At 50.6% G+C, this 17,006-nt stretch overlaps 1 protein-coding gene across 3 annotated transcripts in view; it reads right to left on the reverse strand.

Moving 5' to 3' along the window:
- Cyrib (CYFIP related Rac1 interactor B) overlaps positions 1-13,178 on the reverse strand; it is a 126,813-nt gene extending 113,635 nt beyond the window's left edge. For 2 of the 3 annotated variants that reach the window (XM_032916001.1, XM_032916024.1), the window contains exon 1: positions 12,920-13,177. The gene's annotated coding sequence lies outside the window, so the exon portion shown is untranslated. Of the gene's footprint in view, positions 1-12,919 lie in introns of all 3 variants that reach the window. The other variant, XM_032916032.1, reaches the window with a different exon arrangement.
- Between the last annotated feature and the right edge of the window lie 3,828 nt (positions 13,179-17,006).

A 17,006-nucleotide genomic window follows, 5' to 3' on the forward strand; every position in this document is an offset into this window, starting at 1 on the left:
GGGCCGCATGACAGACACAGAAGTCTGAGAAGATGCCATTTAAAATACCATGGAATGTCTGGGAATTTGCAATTCCACACTCAGCTCGGAATGGCCCCTATGGGGGCACCTTCAGCTGTCTCCTCCTTCTGGCCTGCTCGGAAAGGCATACACACACATCCCCAAGCATCCCAGAGCCCTGGTGCTGGAGAGGCACCTGAAGGCCGAGCTCACCGATCTTGCCTGCCACCCAGCCAACTTCCTTTCACCTTGGCTCTTACAGACAGAAAACCCTCTGCTACTGTTTTGTCAGTAGCTGTCACTCCTTTTTGTCAAAAAACAGTTTCTACATGATTTTAAGACCGTTACTGAACCGGGTACCTCCAGATTCCATCAATCCTACCAGCTGCTCACTGGGAAGAAGCAAAGTGATTCTAGAAAAGTCTCCCATGAAATGGAAACGTCTGCGTAGACCTAGGGGAGGCTGACCCAGGGTGGCAATCATTCAAAACAGACCAGCTGTCAGCTCGTAGTGTCACCAGACCTCAACGAGACTAAGTTTCATATTAATTGGAATGCTGGGCCAGAGAGAAATGGTGCTTGCCACCAAGTCTGACAATCCAGGACACACACACACACACACACACACACACACACACACACACACACACACACACACACACACACGTTGACACACAATCACATAAAATAAGTAAAAATAAATAAATGCAGTAATTTTTGACGGACGGGTTTTTACCCTGGAAATGGTAAAGTGCTGGGATTCATGGAAAAGGAGAGGAGAGGCCAGGAGGTGGAAGAAAAGGGGAAGGGAAAAAGAGAACAGGATGCAATCACATGACAGAGAATATGCAAAAACCAGAAACTCATTTGGATTCTCAGCCCCGTCAGACCTTCTGACACCATTTGTGTGTATTTCCCTCAGGCCTTTTCCTACCAAACACTGACAACTTTTCCCTATCCTCTGTGGTCCTGACTCCCAGAAGCCCCATGTCCATTCCAACCTTGTGGCCACAAGTGACAAGACTCTGGCCCTGTCAGACACTGTCATCACTATTCAAGATGTACAGGTAACAGCTGAGCCCAAGGTCTCCAGACAACATTCTTCCTGTATTTGCTACTATGTCCTTAGGAGAGATTCCCAAAAGTGAGTCAGCAGACCAAAGGTTATAACAATGGTTAGCTCCTGATATCAGTCCCTGCAGTATGCAGAAGTGTCATTCCAAGACACCGCCAGAGACCAGCAAGAGAGCCTCCACACATCGACACCATTCACAGCACCAGGTCTTTCTCCACCAACCAACTCAGGTGATCCTTGGTGCTCCCCAGCTCTCCTTCCTGCCTGGAGACCCACAAGACATTGGTGACAACTCCAGAAGATGGAATTAAGAAGATGCCCTTCCTCAAAGCCATGTACGGTGGGAAAGGGGGATACAAAAGACCAGGCTCCTTGTTTTGTGGAAAGTGTTAAGCTAAAGAGGAGCTTACACTGGGAGAGAGAAGCTCTCAGGCCACACTCCCCATGGTGAAGAGAGGCCAGGGAACATTCACTCAGCCCTTCGGAGGGGAGGTCAGAAGGCAAGCCAGGAGCATACACATGGTCTCCCACTCTGACACTCCAAACTGCGTCTCTAAGAAGCTGCTGGAACAAAGCGTAGTCCTACCAGACCGGGACCTTGGGGACCAAGCGCAAGTGCCCCCTATGCCGTCGCTTTCAGATCAACTCCAAGAAGGGGAGAGAATAACCACATACTCACTGTGTGATACAGACTTCTTCATTCAAAAACATGAAGTCAAGTCTTGCCTAGTCCAGAGAGGTCACTCCTCTTGTCCCCTATGTCCCGCACCAGATAGCCAGAACCCCTAAAACCTTCCTGAAAGACCATCAGACTCCAGCCCTGGGGTAACAAAGGACAGGCAGAACAAACCAACACAACCCACCCTGGGTTCCCGCAGAGCTCAGCACACACGGCACATGTCCTCAGTGTGTCTCAACGGGCAAACCTTGCTCGCTTAAGCCAGTTCAAAGGCACTCGGACTAGTTGTTTTTTGTTTTTTTTTAATTCTTTCTATTCAGGGTGGGGGTTGTGCTGTGACTCAGCTGGTCGACTACAGACCTAAAACACCTGAAGCCCTGAGTTCTACCACCCAAGAAACTGAGTATGGTTGAACATGGGTTATAATTCTAGTACTCAGGGGGTGCAGGCAGAGGGATCACCACTTCAAGGCCATCCTCACTACACAGTGTGAGCTGCAGACCAGCCGGGCTACATGAGACCCTGCAACAGAGAAAAAAAAAGGGGGGGGGAGGCTATTGACTTAGCTCAGTGGTAGAGCAATTGCTTACCCAGTAACCTGAGTTCAATCCCCAACATCAGGAAGAAAGGAAGGAAAGAAGGAAGGAAGGAAGGAAGGAAGGAAGGAAGGAAGGAAGGAAGGAAGAATAAATTTGGAACAGTGATAGGTAATTTACATAATAACATCCTACAGCCCCAGATTCTATGCCCAGCACCTCAAAATAAAGAAATATGAACAAATACAATGGAAACTGCAAACAGCACATACGTGTATTCTTGTTCATATGTGACATGTATTCATCTGTACTTGTTATTTTTTCATACTTGGTGCTGTGTCCACGTGTCTGTCTGTGTGTGTTTACATATGTATCTATCTCTGTGTATGTGTCTATGTGCACAGAGGATACCGAGGATTCTACTGTCCTCTTTCTGCCTTATTTCTAAATCAGGGTCCCTCAGTGAACTTGAACTCAGCTAGCTGCCAGCAGGCCCCAGTGACCCCTCCTGCTGCCCACGGTGTGTACCAGGACACACCCGGTTTTTCACACAGGTGCTGGGATTCGAACTCAGCAGCACCCTTTCTTCCTCACTGACCCATTTCCTTGGTTCCCAGGTGCTGTCCCCAAGTGTGTCCTGTCCACTGCAGCTCAATCCATACATTCAAGTGTGGAGCTCACTGCGCAGCCTCTGGTCTCAGCGCTGTGTGCAAACCATGTGTGGGGAGGACTAGGTAAGAAATCATTGTCTCTGTCAAGTTTGCCTGCTGGGCCGACTTCCACTCTTCCACGATGAGGACGTGACTCTCGTCAGTCAGGACTCCTCTTCTTTGGTGTGCTGGGTCTTAAGTGAGGGCTGTCCGTTGGAGGCTATTAGAAAACCAGCCTGTCTCAAATAACAACAGAAAATAGTACTCCAGGCTGATGGTCACGCATAAGACCTGCTAGCTTCATACCCCACTTCCCCAGGACAGTCTAGTCAAGGGAACTGGCTTTTCCTGTAGCCATGCACTGGCCGCATGACCCTCCGCAGGGCTTAGCCTGGGAACTCATTCATGATTTTCAAACTCCTGTATGATACTGGGAAACTCGCATCACCTCCCTGGACCATGGTCACATGTCTGAACAGGTACCACTCTGGAAGAGAATCAGAGTGAGGCCCACCAAGAGGGATGGGGTCACACTGTGTGGGGACACTCTCCTGTCAACACTGGGACAGTAGCCCCCAGGGTCAGTCCCCTCCCAAGGGGAAGCGCTTCCTCTTTCACTGTCTGGCCCAAGGCTCAGGACTTAGTCATCCTATTTCCTGTGTGGGCAATGGCCTGATAAAGGCTGGGGAAGATACCTGGTGACCTTTAGGGTTTTTCCTATCTCAGGCCGATGGACCAATCCCAGCAATGCAGACTCTGAGACGTCTGTAAAGGGTAATGGGTCAGTCCAAACTGTCATACCACTGTTGGGCATCAAGGACCAGGCTTCTGCACCTCTTGAGAGTGACCTTTAAAAATAAGGATACTATCCCTGAATTAGTGGCCTGTGCTTCTAATCCAAGCACTTGGGAAGCAGTTTGAGGCCAGCCTTTTCTACATAGTCAGTTCCAAGACAGACAGGGCTACACACTGAGACACTGTCTCAAAAACAAAAAACAAACACAAAACAAAACAAAAAAATTAAGTTGGGCTTCTGGGTTTGGGGGGTGTAGATCAGTTGGCAGAGTGCTTGTCTAGCATGCACAACACCCTGGGTTCTGATCTCTAGCACCCCATAAAGTAGAACCTACAGAGTGAGCTGAGCAGCACATGTCTGACATCCCTATAGTTGGGGGTGGGGGTGGAGACCGGAGGATCAGGGGATTAAAGTTACCTCAACTACAGAATCTGCAGTCATCCTGAGATACATGAGGCCATCTTTAAAACAATATTTTAAGTGGGTGTGGGAAGATGGCTCAAACAGTAAACTCCCTGACACGTATGCATGCATGGACTTCCAGAACCCCACCAGTGCTACTTCTGTAACCTCAGCACTGGTGAGCAGGCACAGACAGAGCCTCAGCTCACTGGCCAGCAAGTCTAGCCATTTAGTGAGCTCCAGGTCCACTGAGAGGCTGTCGAAAACATAAAGGGGGAAAAAAACAAGAAAAACACCTGATGTCAACCACAGGTTTACACACACACACACACACACACACACACACACACACACACACACACACAAAAAAACACATGCACATATACCACACAAACATATATATACATGTATGTATAGATATAGATATAGATATAGAGATAGAGATAGAGATATAGATATAGATATAGATATAGATATAGAGATAGAGATATAGATATAGATATAGATATAGATATGTATCCCAAAATAAGTTCATTTAAAAATCATCTTTTGAAGTATCCTGGCCTCCCTCCAGGCAGGTTTGACACACCCTGGACATGAGCAAAAGGATGAAATGCTGTCGAAAGAACACACACACAAACAATTCTGGCAAGTTCTAGTGGCGAGGAGGTGGAGCGCGAGTGTATAAAGGAGTGTGTATGAATCCCAGACCTGCCTTCTGAGCGCAGACACACATGGACCTGTGTACAAACCCCACTATCCACCCCTCAGATTCACACACTCCCACCAGAACCATGAGCCCTTCTTTCTCTGCCCTTCTCACCTGTGAGGGGTGATTGTCACAGGCTGCAGAGACACCAGTATGTGACCACACTGCAGTTACAAATTCCACCAAATCAACAAAGTGTCAAGAGGAATCCTAGAGGCTAGCGAGTTAGCTCAGCAGGTAAAGAACCTTTGTTTGATCCCTGGAACCCACATTTAAAACATAGCAGACACCAAGTGTCGCACTGTTGCTGATGCCAGGAACCGCTTGCATACAGGAGCCTAGTATGGCTGTCCTCTGAGAGGCTCACCAGCGTCTGACTAAGACAGAAGCACACACAGTCAACCACTAGACTGAGCCTGGAGACCCTAATGGAAGAGTTAGGGGAAAGGCTGAGGGAACTGAAGGAACTGGAACCTCACAGGAAGAACAACTGTATCAAGTAACCGGACCACCCAGAGCTCCCAGGGACTAAACCACCAACCAAAGAGCCAGTCCATGGCTCCCACTACATATGTAGCAGAGACCTGCCTTAGCTGGCATCATTGGGAGGGGAGGCGCTTCGTCCTGTGGAGGCTTGATGCCCCAAAGAAGAGGATGAGAGGTGAGGCATGTGTAAGTGGGTGGGTGGGGGAGCACCCTCTTAAAGGCAAAGGAGAGGGGGACGGGATGGGGAGTTTACAGAGGGGAAACTAGGAAAGGGACAAATTTGACATGTAAGTAAAACAATAATCAATAAAGAGTTAGAATATGGGGGGAAAATGCCAGGAGGCAGAGACAGGCAGATCTTTGAGGCTCAGTGGCCAGCCAGCCTAGCCAAATTAGGGATAATTGTGAAATTACACCCCCTGTGATTCATACCTGTACAGGCACAGGCACAGGCACAGGCACAGGCACACGCACACGCACACACAGTCACACACACTCACGCACTCACGCACGCGCAAGCACTGCCACTACTCCAGGAGTCTTATTCCCATGGTCAGTTCCCCACCTTTACCAAAACCTTCTGCACATCAATTAGCCCAGCCATAAGGAACCCAGGATTGGTGAGCTACCCACAGTCAGAGCCAACCTAGGAGTGGGGTACTCTCTGGCTAACTATTCTCCAGGAGGCTGGGGAGAAACACTCCCAGGAAAGCCCCTGCTCCTGGTGGGGTCATCCATACTTCCTGAATTACATTCACGGGTCTCCGGAAGGAGGTGAGAGAGGAGTGGGCACCAACGATGATGTGGAATGTCTGAGCTCCTGCCCTCCTTATTAGGCTCTATGCTGTCTCGATTTTCTCAACTATCATGGAAGAGTAAATCCGATCTGCCTCACCAAGTGACTAGGAGACAGGCTACCCAAACTCAAAAGGCAGAATACACATGCGCTACACGCTATCTGCTATCCGAGAGCTTTCACCAGAGCCGCCTTCCTGGTCCCTGGCACCTGAATGAAGATAACTAGGCTGGGCTTGGGTCAGCCAGAAGAAACAAACCCAAACTCCCTCCTCAGGCCCCACAGGGACTTGTGTGAGTGGCCACCAGACACTGTCTGTTCCCCCATGGGAGAGCATCGCGGGCCTGGAGCAGGCACAGCAGCTACTGGCTTTATTAGTTTGTTGAATGGCAGGAGACATCTCAGGCCTCCGTCATAAACAGGTGAGCTGTGGACACGTGTTCAGGAACGGCTGGAAAACACATTTCAGAGCACACAGGATCGCCGTCCGATGAGTCACTCCCTTCGAAAGCCTCTTAGATCTGCCTGTATTCCTGCTGGGCTTTGGTGCCCAAAGTTACAGAACAGTACAGAGGAGCCTGGTTCAGGAAAGCAGGGCGGACACTGCGGGATGGGACCACCCAAGTTTCACTTCCACGCTGTCTTCTACGTCCTACTTCACTCTGGTTTTGAACACAGCTGGGGCTGGGGAAGATGTCAGCAGTGCAGACCTTCCTCCTCCCAGTGTTCCCAGGCTCTGCATCCTAGCCCTGGGGGCACTGTACGAACCAGGGACTCAAATGATAGCAGAACCTGGATGAGCAACCCCCAGCCTAGCTCATGGAAACGTTTTTCAAAGAGCTGTCAGGCTGAGAAGTGAGGACTGAGGTGCCAAGCAAGGTCACACAACTTACAAGAAGAGAGCATTCAGTCAGAGTCAGGTCTAACCCAGGCATCCTGGCTGCGCTGACTCGTTTCTCACTCCACCACCGGCCCCTCTTGAAGATGCTAACCTCTTCTGCCAAGCATCTGGTGGTCCATAAAGCCACCCACCAGATAAGAACATTAATTCACAGCCATCTCTGATCTACAAGAACCTGGCTTTCTGTCTGTCCCCCAGAAGGGGGCATTGCTAGAGCAGATACACAAGGGTTACACCGGGATGCTTTACTAGGTACAGGTATCCCAAGGAATCAGGGACATCAGCGCAGCTTCCTCAGGCATCATTCTGCTTCAGTGCGGTGATGTGACCTGCCCAAGACCACACAGGACAGTGGCAGAGCCAGGATCCAGTTTAAATCCTAAAAATTCAAAGCGGTCATACAAGGTCAATGGCATAAGACTCCTAGCAGATGAGTAAATATGAAGCTCTCCCTCCCCCATGTCCCCCTACCCTAATCAAACCGGATAAGAAGAACTGGCCAGCCAGTAGCCCTCATATACCACAGGATGATTTCAAAGCTATTGCTCTTTCCATCTTGGGAACATCAGGGGCAGGGGACAGCTAGGACCCCAGCATCCCACTATCTCTGAAGCAAAGTCACCAGAGGTACAAACAGACAGGCCCAGTGGGCCAGAGGAGAAGCTGAGCTTTGCGGCCAGAAGGCCTTGACTCATGGCCCTGACTGTGCCTCTGGTTCCTCACTGCCTTGTCAGTTTAAATGAGAGGACAGGGTTGAGTTGTAACTCTAGAAATTCAAAGAGGTCCTACTCAGACTCCATGAGATTCACAATCTGCTTACACTCTCTCCACCCCACTCCCTGTATCAATCATTGCTAGACCTTCTGGTTTCTCCTGAGCTGAGAAGACCCTCGCTGACAGGTCGTGGAGCGCTTCCTTCTCCATCAGCCGCACCCACTCTAGTGCACTGTACTAGACCGAGGTCTACCCTGGGTCTCAGCATTTAATAATGTGTTTTCAACACGCCTGCCTCTGCCACTAGCTGCCTTGGGAACCTACAAGGTCACGATTCAGGTTTGCATCCCTGTGGCCTGGACAGTGAGGTGGGAGGGATGCCAAGTCTGTGTGGCTCGCAGACCAGAGGCATCATAACTTCTCAGGCAGCCCAGCTTTCTCAAGCACCTGACTCGGGTTGCAGGCTAAGCCCCAAGTGACTTGGCCACACTCAAGCCTGGAAACCACTCCTCTCAGGGTGAATCCTCTCAAACTGCAGGCATTAATAGGACTCACTACAGCCATTCCCTAAAGAGTCTAGCCTTAGGGAATAGCATAGAAAAGAGGGCAGAAGGTACGGAAGAGCAAGTGGATCGGGTAGAGTGCTGGGGAACACTGACTTCTGGACATGATGTGGCCTAGACCTGGACAGGAGTGGGCCATCAACAGCCTGCCATGAAAGGGGAGAAGCTCACACAGCCCCACCCCTCACTGAATGGGCCGAAACTACAGGCAGTTTAAGATTGTTGGAGGAGGGAGGCGTGCCGGTTCTCCAGTATACAATCCTAATTAAACTGACCGGGTCACTAAAATGAACAAAAAGACATGAAAGTGTGTGTCTGTGTGTGTGTGTGTGTGTGTGTGTGTGTGTGTGTGTGTGTGTGTGTGTACACATATACATACACACATATGGAAATTTCATAATGAAACCCATTACCATGTGTAATTAATACATAATTTTTTAAAAAGGTCTAGTAACCTTCTGGAACCTTCCATGGAAGACAAACTGGGACCTCAAATGTATATACTCTAAAGGGTATCAAGGCCTGGGTTCCTTCACAGCCCTTCTGAGTCTCAAGGATGCCCAGTCAGTGCTCACACACTAGCTTTAAATCCCGGCACTGGTCCTTGTCCCTCGGATGGAGCTGTCCTCACCCTGTCACCCCACAAACAGGGTGATGCTCACAGGTTCTTCATCCACATTCCAAAAACACATCGCTCTTGCCACCAAACGGAGCCTTTCTGAACACATTTCCAGTTATTTTAAAATTAGCCCTGCAACTCCTTTAATAGTTTCAGATTATCTTAAATAGTATAAAACCCACTCTCGGCCACATTTCTTCCAGCAGACTTCATGGAGTTCGATTATTTATATATTTACGAACAATATTCACGGAGCAGATGGCAGTTAGTAAGCCTTCGACAAGTGGAGGGGGAAATGAATGGGACAGAATGCGAGCTGGATGACTCGTCCGTTTAGTCTTCCCGACAAGCTCTGATAAAACCATCTCCCATTCAGTGGAAGCCCGTACACCAGCCGGTCAACAATTGGATTAAAATAACACTCTTGGACTTCCAAGTGCTTGCAGACTCCAGATCTTTCTAGGAATAGCCTGCCAGTCCAGAGCTGCTTCCCAAGCAGAACTAGAGTGGGGAGACACGGGGGTGGGGGCTGGAGGTGGGAGGCAGGATGGTGACATCAGGTGAGGACAGAAAGAGCCTCACAGAGAGGAAGCAAAAACATTTACTGAGCACCTACTGTGTGCAGTACTGTTACATCAACCTCTGTGTTGATCCCAATGTCATCTTCAGATGGCCCGCATAACTCTCCACGCTACAGATGAAGGGGGTCCTCAGAGAGAGAAAGGACCTTGTCCAAGATAACACAGCCTATAGGCAGTACATGTGGGCAATCTGGCCCCCAAACCCACACCCTCAGTGCCTCTGGTTTTAGAAAAAGATGGTAGGGCATAGGGTGGTCAGGTATAGGTAAAAGTCATCTTTTAACCAGAGGCCATCTAGCCTTACGGTCTATCTTTAGAATTTAGTCTAAATTCTAAAGTTCTACTGACAACAATTTAAACTGAGTCCACTTGAGACACAGGGGAAGTCAAGTCTTGGCTAAAAACAGGAAGAAGATACCCGGGTTCTAGAAGATAAGGGAGGGGTGGAGGGGTGTCACAAGCACATAGAGGGTGGATGGGTTGAGAGAGAGAGGTGGGGGTAACATGCACTGGGGAGCCTCTTATACCCGGGGCTATGGCTACACAGAGCTCGCACACTGTCTTCGGCAACCTATGAAAAACATCCCCCTGTTAGGGAAGTTAGTAGTCCTCCCTCCCTGGCCTCCTCCCACTTTGTCTCTGGAAGTTTCACTGCAGTTAAAACAGAGAGGGGCTCCTGCAATCGTTTCTCTAGGCAAGACTGCCACTGCTACCGTCATAACTGTCCTGTTCTCGGGGCTTCCGTCGCATAACTGAGGCAGACTCAAGCGCACAACTCATCTGCCCATTGTACAGATAAGAACACTGCACAGAACCTTCCATGTGCATGTGCGAGCAAGAGGAAAATGGGTTTAAATGCGGATCCTACGCTTCTGGGTACCCAGCGCTATGGGCATGAGCTGGAAATATCTCACCAGTTTGCAGGCAGGAAAAGGGGGCTTCAGGGTGATACGGACGTAAGTCTACCTGCTGACCACACAGATGAACTGATGTTACGGGTGTTTGCTGTGTCAGACAGCGGCTCACCACATAGCGCAGGCTGGTCTTGAACCAGTGATCTTCTTGCCTCAACATCCCCAGTGTTACAATATAGGTAGGCACCACCACATCCAGTTTGTGCAACCATTTTAAATCTACACAGCACAGCCTTGGGTGGATTTGTTAAAGATAGCCAAGTGCCCATACCACCAAAGCCACAAGAATGGTGGTCGCTCCAATCAAAGAGATGGCAGAGATGCTGACCATGTGGCCACAATCTCCTGTCATCAGTGTCTCTTGGCAGCCCTTTCTGTGCAAGAGATTATTACGCAAGGCCTGCCAGGGACTAGGAGCCTTGACTTTTTACTTCAGGGAGAACCAGAGAACATCATCAAGGTCACTTTGAGGCCAGATGTTGACCTTGAGATGTAGGCAGCATGTATTCACAGAGCACAGAGGGGGAGCCATCACTTTCTTATTCATTCTGTCAGAAAAACAGGTACATCTTTCCCAGTATTCACCAGGCACAGTTGTCAAGGAGACACAAAGGCATTCAGAATGCAGAGGACCACCAGAAACCCAGGCTAGTTTTGCAGCCCCAAGGCTTAGCTCATGATCCTGCACCCACTCTCCTGGGCTAAGAGTCCTGGCATCCCTCCAAGTCTGGTGGAAATGGAAAGATTCTCTCTTGCCACACAGGTGACTGCAGCCACCATGTGCATTAAGGAGAGATGTGTAACGGTGTCTCTGTGTGGAGGAGCTTGCCTCTCTATAGGAATGAAAGTGAGCTGAACACTGTGACACACACCTGTGGCCTCAGAACTCAGGTAGTAGAGCCTGGAACATTGGCCACAAGTTCTGGGCCAGCCTGTGATACACGTAAGAGTCCGTCTCAAAACGTCAAGAAATAAACAAAACAAGTAGCAGTTGCTCTCAGGCTTATGGCTGGCCTGCGGTGGGATATCACCGCCTCCTCCAAGGTCTTCAGAAACAAGCACACAAGGCTTTGGATGTGAAAAGGGAGAGGGAGGAATGGCTGTCAGACAAAACAACATTTCCTCAAAATTTCCCAAAGTGCACAAGCATCTCTCTCTCTCACATAATCTACAGTGTACTCATTACAAAGTGCCTCCCAGGAAGAAAGCCTAGCTAGTTGACCTGCTCTGCAGGCTCCACCACAGGAGAAAAGCCACCTCTCCCCAGCCTCCTTCCCAGTTACATGGAGCCTGGGAAATCATTCCAGCTGGCGACCCTGCCAGCCACCTCCACTGTCATCTGGCCACAGCCAAAAAAAAAAAAAAAAAAAAAAAAGCCTTTTATCCACACTGAATACAACCCTCCAAGAATAGGGAGAGCCTCAATCAAAATCAGAGGGAGTCACCATTTCCTCCAGGGATCCGTGGATTTCTGGAGGTTGAGGTAACAAAATATGGCTCTGGTGATTATGATATGGAAGTTAAGGGCAAAGAAGGCAAAAATGAGGAAGCCTATGGGCTCACTTCTCAAAATTTACCAGCCACCAATTCATTTCACAACTATCTATAGGAAGCCTCCCTGTGCTCCCTGCACGTGTCTTAGGGGATGAAGGCATAAAAGGGGAGGTGACATTCCCATCCTGTACCTCAAGGCCAGGAAACCTAGTCCCATTTACTGCAGGTTGGAACTCAAAGCAGCCCATTTTACAGACACAAGGAGCCGAAGACCCAGAGAAGGTAGACAACTTGCCCAAGGTCACAAAGCTAGTGAGTAGCAGGACCTGGAATTAGACAGAGGTGCACATCCACGTGACTCTCCCTGCTGCGCCACCTTCACACTCAAGCCCTCCCCCACCCCTCCATTTCTAGCGGCAGGGTGGGGATCAGAGACAACCCCCTAGGGCTCTTGCCTGCAAAGGAAGTCCGGGTTCCTCTTTCCTCCCACCCCAGACACAAGACCCACATTCAGAGGACACACCGGTTCCTTCCAGACCTACTGTGTGTGCACGACCCCCCGGAAAGCCCTGCAGGCTGCAAATGCCTCCATCTCTGAACACTAAACTTCCATTACAAAAAAATAAAAATGATAATGATGATGACGATGATGATGAAAACATAACGGGCAAAGAGGAAGTGTTGTTTAAACGCCGGCGGGGGTCGGAGCAGGAGGAAGTCAGGCTGGTGCAAGTCTATTCGCCCTTTTGGTTCCTCAATTCAGTCGCCTGGCCTGGAACACCCCCCCCCCCCAAATGAAGTTAGCGGAGGGCAGCTCCGCGCCCGGGTCAGGCCCTGCAACGCTCACCTAGCCTGCAAGAGGGGTGTGCCCGGGAACGGCCACTCGGACCCCGCACCCCAGCCTCGGAGTGCTCGGCGCCCCAGGCGCTCCCTCCTCCCTCCCTGCAGTCGGGTGGACCAGGGCGGCGACGCCGCAGCGGGCTCCGGGTCGGCCCTGCACGTACCTGGCTGTCCGACGGGCGGGCGAGCGGGCGAGCTGGCGGCGGGAGCCTGCGGTGCACACACGCCGCTTCCGGGTCGGCGGCTCGCGCGTCCCCGCCGCAGGTTCGCGAGCGGCCCCGCCGCAGCGGCAAGCAGCAGCAGCAGCAAACGGCAGCAGCAGCGGCCCGGCCCCGGCGCGGCCAGAAATCGCTATAAAAGGAAGAGGCGGCGAGGAGGAAGAGGAAGCGCTGTTTACCTTCACAGCCCAGCCCGGCGCCGCACAAAAGGAGGACGCGGCGACGCGCCGCCCCCCGCGCCCGGGCCCCGCCGCAGCACGGGCCCCGCGTCACTGCGCCCTGGGACCGCCCGCGCCGCCCCCGCCCCCAGCCCGCCCGGTGACCTTGGGCGAGTCCCGGGCGCGTAGGCCCGACCCCCAGGGCGCCGGGGCCCCGCGGACCCTCCCTCACCTGGGATGAGGGGTCGAGATGCGCTCGGCTCGGGCGCCACCTGCCTGGCTGCTCCCGGTCCGCGGGAGCCAGGCAGAAACACCCACAGGGTCCAGTGGTGCAAGCCCGCGGGGACCAATAGAGCAGAGGCGGTGCAAGATGGGGATTTGGGCTACCCACATGGTCGTCCCAGGACTTCTAATTTAGTGAGGAGAAAGCTCCCCAATTGCCACCTCCTTGTGATTTCCATTTTGGTTGGTGCGGGAACCTCTGTCCTTCCCGTTGGCTAGGACATAATTAAGGGGCACCACACACACACCTCCTTTACTCTTCTGCTGTCAACTTCAGGTCATCGTTATCTTGCTTTTCAACCAGATTTTTCAGGAATATTTAGTGTTCCGTGAAATATCGTTTCCCTGACCTCTAACATGGTGCCAAAAGGGTTCCGCCCGCAGCTTCATCCCTCCTTCCTCTCATTCTTATCACCCCTCCAGCTGTGCTTGGGGTTTGGAGGTACAATATTGGGGACTCGTTTACCTTGGTCTATTTCATCTTTAACAAAGGTGTGTGTCCAGATTTTTCCTTAACCTGGGCCAGTTCTGGGAGCTTGGGGTGCTGAGGCCGACTCCGATTTTTTTGGTTGTGAGGGAACCACTGTAAAGGCTACTCTTCTGATGATGGCTTGCTTGCCCTGGAACAGGCAAGAAAGGATATACCGCCCAATTGGCACAGCAGATCGGGAGGGAGGGCAGAAGTCCTTTCTAGAAGTTTCAGGAGAATTGCCTGGGAGGCCAAGGGCCTGAGTTCAAGTCCTCCCTTACCACTGTACTTCATGGCCCTGGGCCAACATCAAAGCCTGCCAGAGTTTTCCATGCCCTTGGCTCTGAAGGGGGGAGCGGATGCCATCTTAACAGGGTGAGAGGTGATCTGAATATTGAATCAATGGTCAGCTATAAACCTGAGGAGACAGAGGAAGAAGGTTCAAACCCGGCCCAGCAGAGAGCATGCGAAACGGGTGGGCTTCAGTCTGGATGTGCAGAATGAACCAGGTGCCAGAGGCGAGGCCCACCTCACTTAGCTCTCACCACAGTGCACCAAGTAGCCTGCCCAGAGTTATGCATGAGGAGGCTGAAGCTGGGACAGATGGCATCAGCCTGAGGTCATACCTACCACATAGCAGAGGAGCCAGGCAAGAACCCAGGTTGTGTCACTGAAGCCCAAGGACTCGCCCAATCTGAGCCATATGAAATGGAACAGACAGTTGTGAGTCCCTGTACAGAACCTAGAAGGGCTGTCACCATTTCGGCTACTACTATTGGAATAAGGGTTAAAGACTCAAGGACTAAAGTTTTCTAGGAAGCCAGGGGGTGAGGTGTCTTCAAACAGCTTAGGGCAGTTGGAGTGCAAGCCTGGGGGTGGACAGGAGGCAGGGAAGAAGAGGGGAAGAGAAGAGCATGGTCAGGGGACCATGCCTAGCCTGTGTTCCACTGAGTTCAAAGCTTGCCAGGATGGAGTTCAACCGATGTGTCTCAGAAGTCTCTGGCCTCAGGGAGACTGAGTCTTGCTTGTTCAACCCGACCCTGATATTCTTGACAGATTCAAGCAAATGGAGAGCTGGAAATAGTGTTTTGGGGGCTTTTGGCAAGCCTGTGGTGGCCTGAGATATCAACCCTGACAATAAATAGTGAACTCCAACATCTTGTAAGGAACACTGCCTGCTGTTCCCAGCGATGTGGGCACAGGCGAGTCCTGCAGCCCCTGACTGTAATTCCTCCATCTGTAAACGGTATGATAATGTCACCTTCCTGTAAGGGAAAGACTGACTCCCTGGGATAATGAATTTTACGTGATTTGCCAACTGCGGTGCCATCTTTTTATCTTAATATTAAAATCTGGATCTCATGGCATCTTTCGAGCAAAAACTTGTATTTCCTTTGTGTAAGCATTTGAGGAGCCGATGCTGCCCTGTGTAAAAATCAGGCGAAGGTGAAAGTCAGGTGACCCTGGCACTTACTTTTGTCCTTCCGGGTTAGCGGTTTGCAGTTAAACACATTCTGTGTCCCAAAGCAAACTCAGGGAGAGCCTCTTTCCTGTTTGCCTGGCTTCCCACCCTCCTGGCCATTCAGATCCCAGAGACAACATAGAAGCTGCTAAACTAGATGGACGCTGGACAGATGCTGGGGGGACACTGCAGTGCACATGGAAGATGCCTGCAGATGGCTCATCAGCACCTCAGGCCGGACGTCCTCCTCAGGGAAGCAGAGAGCTCTGCTGTAGCATGAAGCTAAAGCTGAAACAGTGGTTCTCATGGAAAACACGAGGAACCGGAGCCTTTCAAAGCTCAGGAATCCGAGATGTGAGGCCAACGGGGCCGCGGAGTGAGGTCTTGCCTCAAAACCACAAAATCTGTGGGATGTGGTGGCACATGCCTTTAGTCTCTGTTAGTTTGACAATCTGTTCTACATAGTGAGTTCCAGGTCAGCCAGAGCCACATGGTGAGACCCTGTCTCAAGAAAAGCCCAACGAAATAACCAAACAAAATGTGTCCCTGTAAGAGCCGCTGGGGGCTGCTGGACTAGGGGTTGGAAAGTGGGAAAGTGAGTGTGTAATGTGTAGAAGGTTTCCTTTGAGGTGATAAAATAACTCTTTAATCAAATCCCAGTGATGGATAGACACAAAGGTCACACAGATTGTCTCTGAATGGCTTTCAAATCTGGGCTCTGTAGATGTTACATGAACTTTGTTATATTACAATATCCCGTTTATCTGCAACCAGACTACAGAAATGGACGAGTATGGGAATCTAGGCAAGTTAGGTGTGGTGAGTCCTTGGGAGGAGTCACTGCCTTTTACAAATAGCTCCATAGCAGGGGACACTAAAACAAAACTTATGAACTCAGAATGTATGGCATTGTTATGTAACGGAGTTTGTGTTTTTAGGAAAGTATGAAATACCATTCAGATACTTAAGAGAGATTTTAAGGGGTTGGGGATTTGGCTCAGTGGTAGAGTGCTTGCCTAGGAAGCGCAAGGCCCTGGGTTCGGTCCCCAGCTCCGAAAAAAAGAATTAAAAAAAAAAAAAAAGAGAGATTTTAAGCCAAATATTGACTATCAATTTGTTTTGAAACAAGTGCTTTTGTAGCCCCGTCTGTCCTTAAATTCATCAGCTAGCCAAGGATAGCATCGAACTTCTGATCCTCCTAGCTGTAAGGGAAGTATTTAGTCATGCTCTACCTCAGGTGTCTTTGTGTGAAATGAGCTGAAGGTGAGACCTACAGCAAGGTATTGTGGGGGACTGTGGGGTGAGGAAGGTAAAATTTCACTTGGAAGATGCCTCATGATGGTAGTGTGGCTGTTGTCACTGTAAGGTAGATGAAGTCTTTCAAAGTGTGGGTCCATAAGGGGAACAAACGGAAGAAGTTTGTAGAGTACATTGGTGACCTGGGCCGCTGTGACAAGGGTGACAGACAGAAGCCTGTGTCACGCTATGGTGGACATGCAGTAGTTCCCCAAAGGCACTGCATAGCAGGTTTGGCTCCAGAAACTGAAACTAGAGAGAGAGAGGCCACTAAAGTTGTGGTCAGTGACTCCATTGACGGACCGGCCCACAGCTGAAAGTGCTAAGAGGCCAGTTTCAGGCAGTGGGAGGGTGGCTGGCAGTGTC

The sequence above is a fragment of the Rattus rattus genome, chromosome 1 (assembly GCF_011064425.1).
Source record: "Rattus rattus isolate New Zealand chromosome 1, Rrattus_CSIRO_v1, whole genome shotgun sequence".
NCBI lineage: Eukaryota > Metazoa > Chordata > Mammalia > Rodentia > Muridae > Rattus > Rattus rattus.